We start from the raw sequence: 9,753 nt of genomic DNA, 5'->3' as shown, positions 1-9,753 counted from the left end.
CTCGGCCCTGTGAAGGTTCTGAGCCCCAGTGTAGGGGAATGCCAGGGCCAGAAAGTGGGAGGGGGTGGGGTGGCAGGCATGGGGATGGGGGAGGCAACAGGGGTTTGTTTTTGTTGCTTTTGTTTGTTTCTTTGTTTTTTGGAGGGGGAACTGAGAATGGAGAAATTCACATGTAAATAAAGAAAATAAAATATTTATGATTTTATGCAAAAAAAGAAAATGGACTTCAAATAATAATTAAAATAAAATGTACTCAGAAATTGAATAAGTATTGTATATAACCAATATTTAAAAATTTCTTTAATGATACTTTTCAAACAATAAATGTGATATATGTTTCAAAAAAAATGCCTGTGATAAAAGCTGATTTGTTGTTTTTTATATTTAAAATAGTAAAACTTACTACTTAAGAGTTTGTATTAAAGGATATGTATACTTTCTTTAAAAGTAAAGATAAAAAGGCTGGGCATAGCAGCACACACCTTTGACCCTAGCACTCAGGAGGCAGAGGCAGGTAAATGTCTGAGAGCTGGAGACTGGCCTGGCCTATAGATCAAGTTCCAGGCACAATCAGTACAGGATAAGAACATTTTATAAGAATAGCATGGACTTGTGGGCTAGAGAGATGGCTCAGTGGTTAAGAGCACTGACTGATAGGTCCATAGGTCCTGAGTTCAAATCCCACCAACCACATGGTGGCTCATAACTATCTGTAAAGGAATCTGATGCCCTCTTCTAGTGTATCTGAAAACAGCTACAGTGTACTCACAAAAATATCATGGACCCACACTACTTCTTGTTCAGGTTGTACAGCTGAACTTTTTTGTCAGTTCTTTGGTCACATAACCTACATTCTATTTCTTCTCTCATATCTACATTCTTTTTTTTTAGATTGACTAGTCTGTCATATTTTCAAACATTTTATTTTACAAGACATGGAATCAGTCTTTTCAGCCTAAGCCCAATATTCTCATTTCCATTTTTCTGCTAGTCAGCATCTGAATTAGTTTGGATAAAGAAATTGATATTAGAATGATTCAAAGTATTCTCATCTAAATTAACTAGAAAGTTAATTAATTAATTAATTTGGGTTTATTTTGCTTGTTTGTTTGTTTGAGACAGGTCTACGTAGCTCTGGCTGTCCTGGAACTCTCTATTTAGACCAGGCTGGTCTCGAACTCATACAGATACACTTAGCCTTGTTCTCCCGAGTGCTGGGATTAAAGGCATGGGCCACCTTGTCTGGCAACTAGACATTTATTTACATAACATCACCTGAACATGACTACTGGGTCCGTGAAGAGGTTTGTAGGGTGGTCATGGGTTCTACCTCTATCACACCATCTTAGGTTTGGCTCCAATATAGCTAGCCAGGTGTATGAAATTATTGTGGATGTGCCAGATCTGGAAAAGCTGATATTCCCTTTTAAAAACATAAATGCAATACTTTTGGAGTATACTAAATGTATACATTAGTTTTAGGATAAATTAGGTCTTTATCTTTATCTCATTTAATCCATGAGCACTGTTAGGTTCCTAATTGACTCTCATCTCTTTTCATGATTTTTAAATAGGCTATGTTTTTCCTCTGGATTTTATGTAGCTCATGTTAATTAATAAATACAATCCAGATCTGTGTCTATCCTGAAGGGAAACTAAGGTTTTATTATTTTTCTAGTTGATAATATTTTTGTGCAGAATAATATTCATTTTTTCTCTTACACTAATAATCTTGTTGGAGCCGGGCAGTGGTGGCACACACCTTTAATCCCAGCACTTGGGAGGCAGAGGCAGGCAGATTTCTGAGTTCGAGGCCAGCCTGGTCTACAGAGTGAGTTCCAGGACAGCCAGGGCTACTCAGAGAAACCCTGTCTCGAAAAACCAAATAAAATAAAATAAAATAAAATAATAAAAAATAATCTTGTTGGGCTCACTTATTAGCTAAAATTGTTTATCTTTTGATAAAGCTTTTTATACCATTGATCATGCAAAATAATGTCACATTTACCTCTGTTCTCCTTCTTATTACACATCTTTATTTCTTATAGTTTTATTCAGTTCTTGTAATTTTTTTAATTTTTAAATTATGAGGGATGCTACTGTTCTTAATATATGCTTGACCTTAAAAGCAGTGTGCCAATAATTTCTCCAGAAAACAAAGCTCTTAACACACTATCATATTCTCTTTCATAATTGGTCTGCAAAAGATTCTTTGGAAATATAAAGCATTAGACTTTTAAAAATGCTTTCCTTATAAACACATATAATCTTCGCTTCCATGATGTTAATTTCATAAATTAATTTGTCTGACTACAATTAAATATCCATAACACAAATTAGTTTTTTAGCTTTATAACTTAATTATGTTTTTTTTTTTTAAGACAAGTTTTCTCTGTGTAGCCCTAGCTGTACTCGGAACTCACTCTGTAGCCCAGGCTGGCCTTGAACTCTGCCTGACTCTGCCTCCTGAATGGTAGTATTATAGGTGGTGTATCTCCACCACAGAGCTTATATCCACCTTATTACAGAATTCTTGAAAATAACATACATTTTATATTTCATTTTTAAAATTTTAAGCCAGCAAAGAATGAAATCATGACTTCTGCAGGAAAGTAGATAGAACTGGAGATTGTGTTAAACAAAATAAAATAGACTGCATCTCATATGCAGGATATAGAAATGTGTATTCGTAGGACACTGGAGGAGAAAGGGATTATGAGGGAGCAAGACGAGATCTATAGGGAGGGGGAATATGAGAAAATGGCTAGGCAGGTGGTGGCAGTGCACACCTTTACTCCCAGCACTCAGGAGGCAGAGACAGAGGCAGGTGGATCTCTGTGAGGCAATTCTACAGAGCAAGTTTTAAGACAGCCAAGGCTGTACAGAAAAACTGTCTCAAAACGCCAAGTGGGGTATAGTAGGAGGAGACGGGGGGGGGGGTAGAAGGGAATACATAGCTTTTCTTTATAAATATTGAAGTTTATTGTATATTACAATCTTGTATAAAATATATATGGCTTATTTAAGGGATTTCATTTGTGTATAAGGGTGTATATAAGGCTAGAGTTAGAGTTGTAAGCAGTTGTGAGCTACCTGATGTGGGTACTGGGGTCAGAACTCAGGCCCTCTGGAAGAACAGCAAGTGCTCTTAACTGCTAAATTATCTTTTCAGCCCCACTTTTTTTTTTTTTAAAGATTTATTTATTATTATATGTAAGTACACTGCAGCTGTCTTCAGGCACACCAGAAGAGGGCATCAGATCTCATTATGGGTGGTTGTGAGCCATCATGTGGTTGCTGGGATTTGAACTCAGGACCTTTGGAAGAACAGTCAGTGCTCTTACCCGCTGAGTCATCTCAACAGCCCCAGCCCCACTTTTTTTTTTTAAAGAAAATATAAAATGAACATCCACTTTATACCCTTGAGATTAATATAATAGTATGATGTCAATAATTTAGAATTTGCATGTAGGATCTTTGACTTCTTTTTTTTTTTTTTTACCATATTCTTAATGTTTATCATTACTCTCTTGGTTTCTTTTCCTAGTTAACCACATATCTGTGAAATTTAAAAACTAGAATATCTAATTTTTTTCAAATATCTTTGTAAATCATGGAGTCTGTATTTCCTATATTCCCTTCCTCATCATTCACCATGGCTACCTCTGTATTTCCCATTTTAAAGATTTTTGTCTTTTTTTTTTTTTTTTTTTTTTTTTGCTAGTTAGTATCCAATATAGCATAGCCATATATATGAATTATTTGGATAATAAATTGCTATAAGAATAAATCCCAGGTTGGAATGGGACCTACACACTGGTAGATGTTCTCCATCAGCTCAGTTATCCTGATAACGTCTTAGCCCCCCACCCTCTGTCCCCATGGGGGAACCCTGAATTCTGTGAACTTAATTTCAGCCTTATTTCTTTGGAGAAGGCTGGATTCCTCTTTGTACTAGAGGCTGCTTGGGTGGACCCTTGAAGGACACATTCTGTTAGGCACGTGAAAGCTATCTTTTTCACTTGTGGCATCCTTTTGTTTCTTGACTGCTGGGTCTTGGGGCCACAAACATGCTAATTATGCTCTGTAAACACTCCAATCATGACCCCATTATCTTGATCTCAGGATGCTTACAAAGCAAGGCATTTGGCTTTTCAGAGTATGGTGGTAGATTAGAAGCTGCCTCTGTGTGAATCTCTGACCATGAATAACAAATCATGAGAGGAACTTCCAGAGTCGTCCTACCAGTGTTCGAGTGGGAAAGGGCCACCAGAGACAGTCATGGAGAAGAGCACGGTCAGATGAGGGCGTACTAAGAAATTTAGACAGTAGGGAATTTGGGCTGTGAAGGCACAATGTTTCTACTCTTTCAACCAAGAAGCGAATTTGGTAATAGGAGGATAACAATAGAGAATTATAAGCCTAAGTCTGCGGTCAGCAAACTGCTCACTGAAGGCTCTGAACCCAAGCACACTGGATCGCTTGATTTCTGCAGCCTCCACCCTCCCACAGGTGTGTGACTGCTGGGCAGAATCTGAAACTGCTCAACTTGAGTGCTGGCTTCTCTCTCTGTCCTCCCCTCTAGTAAAGAGCTCAGCTCTCTACTTCACCTGCTCTCTGAGACATGTAGGAGATACCACTTGACTTACACATAGACACTCCTACATACACAAATCAAGAATTCTCTGGTGCAAGTGAAAACCTCTTCCACAGGTTGCAAAGCCCAGTGCGGTCAGCATTTGCTTCCTGTGCACCAAAAAGGGCAAGTTTCTAAAATGAATGTAGTACCAAAGCAATGATGAGACCAGTCCAGCACTCTGCTGGTCTGTATCAGGCTGAATGCACGGTAGCAAACACAAGGGACTCCACCTGGCACATTCCAAGAGACCCACACAAAGGCTTCTCCAATTCATTGTTTTTTAGTTTCTTTTTCTCACCTTTTGACTTTTTGCTATATTTTTTAAAACTATTATATTATTATTATTATTATTATTATTATTATTATTATTATTATTATTATTATTTTGTAATTCCATACATGAATTTAGATCATACTCAGCCCCCTTTCTCCCCCTAACCACTCTGGGACACCCCACCCCACCTTTTTTTTTTTTTCCAATGTCACTACCTCTTTCTCTTTCATTCCACCAAGTTTAATTAGTGCTACTGGTATGCACATGGATTGAGGGTGCCATCTACTGGAGGATGGGTAAACTACTGTGGGCTATGCCACTGAAAACTGACTCAACTTTTCCAGAAGCATCAAATGACAACAGCAGCACCTCAGCTAGGGTTGGGGTGGGGTCTCATGAGTCTCCTCCCTCCCTCTTCTGCAAGGTTCCCTGACCTTTTGAAGTGAGAAGGTGAGATACATATGCCCTGTTCAGCACGGAGCATGCCCCAGTTAATTATTCTCTGCAGTTTGGCTTGTAATTTTCTATATAACTACCATTGCACAGAGGAGCCTGATGAGAGAGAGCTGCATTATGGGTACAAGTATTTACAGGGCAGTTTGCCACTGTGTCCCTTTAATAAAATAGTGGGAGTAGGGCCTATGCCCTCTCCAACCACAGGTTCTTGGTCAGACTTACTATGCAAGAGTTCCCTCCTGTGAAGTAGGACTTAAATACAATGAGGAAGCTGTGGGTTGCCTATAGCATTCATGTCACTGCTGAACCAATAGGCATGTCTTGTCAGGCCATAGATTATTGGACCTTGTAGGAATCATGGCTGAGTAAGATTGCCAATTTTCTTCTCTCCCAGGAACCTGCAAAACACATTCCAGCACTATGAAAGCTAGCCAGAAGGATGCTGCTTCCAAATCTGCATCAATTTGATTTTTCTTTGTTCTGTGAGCAAACTCTGTGGTGTCTTCAGCAACAGGGTCTTACCATCAAGCTCCAGTGAGTAACCAAAAACAACTACAATAGCCTGTACTCTTTGGGTGGCTGTTTTAACCTGTTAAAAACTATTTTTCTTTGTCTTTAATTTTAATCATGTTTTCTTTTCATTGTTAAAGTATGTTTTTTATCTTGTGCTCTTTTCTTTCCTTACATTCCTTTTTGAAAAGAAAAAAAAAAATTTTTCTAGCTGGGCTGGTGAGACACACCTTTTTAGTCCAAGCACTTTGGAGATCTCTGTGGTTTTAAGGCCAGTCTGGTCTACAGAGTGAGATGTTGTAGATGTATCTACCCATTGGGGCTGGACAATAATATAGTCACTTATTCTCTGCAGCTTGGCTGTGGTTTTCTGTAATGATCTCCATCTGTTGAAAAGAGATGTTTCTTTGAAGAGAGATGAGATCCACACTCGTTTATAAGCACAAATATTTAAAATGTACTTTAAAATTATGCTGACTTAGCAAAATGGGAGTTATATGTTTCCCCCCAAGACCCATGACCACACTTTCCTCAGGTAATTGGCTAGGTTTCCAGTACCAGCCATGATTTCCCTCTTGTTGGGCAGGCCGTTTAAAAAACTGCTTTATTTGATGTAAATAAAAATATACATAACTTTCTTCAAAAGTCAAGGACAACTCTCTGTTGCAGGATATTTGATCACACTGTGAACCCTGAGATTGTTATTTTTTTTTTAAGATTTATTTTATTTATATAAGTACACTGTAGCTGTCTTCAGACATACCAGAAGAGGGCACTGAACCCCTTTTATAGATGGTTGTGAGGCACCATGTGGTTGCTGGGAATTGAATTCAGGATCTCTGGAAGAGGAATCAGTGCTCTTAACTGATGAGCCATCTCTCCAGCCAGAGATTGTTATCTATTGAAAAAAGCTGTTCCTAGTTGTGGTGTGGCTAAGCCCTTAGCACACACCTTTAATCCTAGTCAATGAAGGTAAAGTTAGTTTATAAAAGGAAGCATCGGTGTTTGAGAATGGCAGACAAAGTGACAAATCAGAGAAAGATTTGGCAGAATAGGATATGTTCAATTCTCATGAGGAGAGAAGAAAAAGCGCTTACTTAAGAGAGCAGTGCAGGGCTGGCGAGATGGCTCAGCGGGTAAAAGCACTGACTGCTCTTCTGAAGGTCCTGAGCTTGATCCCAGCAACCACATGGTGGCTCACAACCACCCATGAGATATGACGCCCTCTTCTGGTGCTTCAGAAGACAGCTACACTGAATTAGGCTGGAGCGAGCGGGGCTGGCAGTGGTCCTGAGTTCAATTCCCAGCAGACACACACATGATGGCTCATGGCCATCTGTACAGTGTACTCATACACATAAAATAAATAAATATAAAAGAAATATATACTGATATAGTATGGAATAGAGTTCCTTTAGGGCATGGAGAGGGGAGTTGAGGGAGTAGAGGAAAAGAATGGCAGAGAAAAAGAAGAGGGAGAGAGGACAGCCAGGAACATGTGGAAATGGGGGATTGGAGGGAGAGGGAGAGAGGAAGAAGGGGCAGAGAGGAAGAAGATAAGAGAGTGAGGAGGGAGCAGGCATACCTGGCTGTTGCCAGATAACTGTGGGGCAGAACCTAGAAGGAATGCTAACACACAGAACTATATAAGATGTATAATATATAAGAGAGAGCAGTGCAGGCAGAGAAGAGAAAGGAAAAAGGTAGTCTTACCTGGACAGTTGTACTGAGACAAGTTACAGAGACAAGATAGACATAAATGAAGACAGAATGAGCCAGAGAATGAGAAGGAGCCAGAAGATTAGATAGTATGAAGCCAAGCAGAGTAATTCAAGTGGGAGGGAGAGAGGGAGGGGGAGGGGGAAAAAGGGAGGGGGGAGAGAGAATGGATGATACTTTACAACTCTCTGAATTGATGATTATAGTATTAAAAGGAATTTATTAGATTGGTTTATGTGATAAGTACTAGGCAATTCATACTGAGGCTGCTACTGTAACTGAACCTGCTTTTGTCTCTTTCACAGGGAACTTGGTGAGGCTCCCTCCAAAAATTCTGAAAGCAAGGCTCTTAATGGCATGCTTTGAAGCTCAGTTCTCTTTAACTTGGCAGGTGCCTGTGGGGAAAATTCTACAACCCTTTAGCATTAAAGAAGTCTAGAAATGGCTGTCAGTATACTAGAAATACGGAAAACCTGGTTAGCTGCTCAGTATAGCAGGCTGGATGGCTCAGCAATACCAACATGATACTGATGCTATATAGGATTCTTGGAGGAGAGCCACATGCCTTTCATCCATGTTAGAGGGTTGAAAATTTCCTATGTCAATTAAGGATGGCAGCAGTAACAGAAGTACACTATAGGTACACCATCAAGAAGCAAAGATGAGCACAGTACTGCTTTCCTCTCAGAAGGCTCTACATCCAGCCTGCTGTAGGAAGGTACTGCCCATGTGGGCAGGTCTTCTCTCTCCAGTTAATCCTCTCGGGAAATGTCCTCTCAGACCAGCCTAGAGATAAGTCTATTTTAGTTGACAGTCAAGATTCACCATGACACCTTTTTCTCTCTGTCCCAGAAAACAAATCCTTTTATCAGACCCATCTTCCTTTCCTGGACAGAGGTTCCTCTCCACTGGACAAGTAAGATCTGGCCTATGAAGCTGGAGTTAGAAGGCGGATGACCTTTCAGCATAGAGATCTTAAGAGTTGAACTCACAGCAGCTATGTTTACATGTATACAATGTGGCCTGTCACATTCTATTACAGAGGATGGAGGGGCTATGGAAAATTAGTGAGTTAATGGTTGTTAGGGAGCACAAGTAATTTTCTTCAGTGATCTAGTTTTCCTTCTTTACCTGCCTACCATTTTGAGAGTCTGTACATGCTACACAAACACTCTTCCACTGATCTAATGCCCAGCCCTAGAAGTAATCTTTCATAGCTTTGATCTCTCCATAGCCATTACTTGTTCATATAATCCAACTTGTCTGTTTATACACTTCATTTTTATCAGTGTGTATTAGTAGTGTCCTTGTCTTTTGGTATTCTTACAAAGGGGCTTAAACAATAAAAACACAATGTTTGCTGAGTATGGTTAGAATTCCTTCTGTATTTGTTGTAGTTTTCTGCTCTACTACTACGCGTCAAGTGCAAAAAATTAGTAATATAAAGATATCTCAGGCTAGAATGAAGGCTTAGTGGTTAAGAGTACTGACTGCTCTTCCAGAGGTCCTGAGTTCAATTCCCAGCAACCACATGGTAGCTCACAATCATCTATAATGTGATCCAATTCCCTCCTATGGTGTGTCTAAAGACAGCTACAGTGTACTCACATATATGAAATAAAATAAGTAAAAAAAAAAAAAAGCTCAGGATTTTAGTCTAAATGTTTTCATTTTTTAAAATGTTGCTAGCGAGTGAACAAAGGGTCACTAAACTATACCTCTAACCCCAAATCCCGGGTTTTAAAATCTAAATAGGATGCTGAGGATGTACGTTAGTTTTCAGAGTACTTGACTACCATGTATGAAGCCTTGGGTTGGATCTTTAGAATTTCAATTCATAAAGCTGTGTTGGCACAGCTTGTGGGATGGAGGTAGGGTGATCAGAAGTTCAAAGTTATCCTTGGATATGCAGAGCTCAAGGGCAGCTTGAGATATGTAAGACCCTGTCTCAAAACCAACTTAAAAACAATAAAATAGACTCTAAGTCTATGGTGTATCATTAATTTGCCACACAAGGAAACTGGTAGCCTTATCTTCTGCTTTGAAACAGTTTTGGCTTAGCAGGATGCTATAAAGGCAACTGTGCAGATCAGGGTATACCCTAAGTTACTCCATATTAATGGGATTTGGGTTTTCAGGCTGTGCCTTGCCCTGC

The sequence above is a fragment of the Mastomys coucha genome, unplaced genomic scaffold (assembly GCF_008632895.1).
Source record: "Mastomys coucha isolate ucsf_1 unplaced genomic scaffold, UCSF_Mcou_1 pScaffold21, whole genome shotgun sequence".
Taxonomy (NCBI): domain Eukaryota; kingdom Metazoa; phylum Chordata; class Mammalia; order Rodentia; family Muridae; genus Mastomys; species Mastomys coucha.
This window is presented reverse-complemented; position numbering follows the sequence as displayed.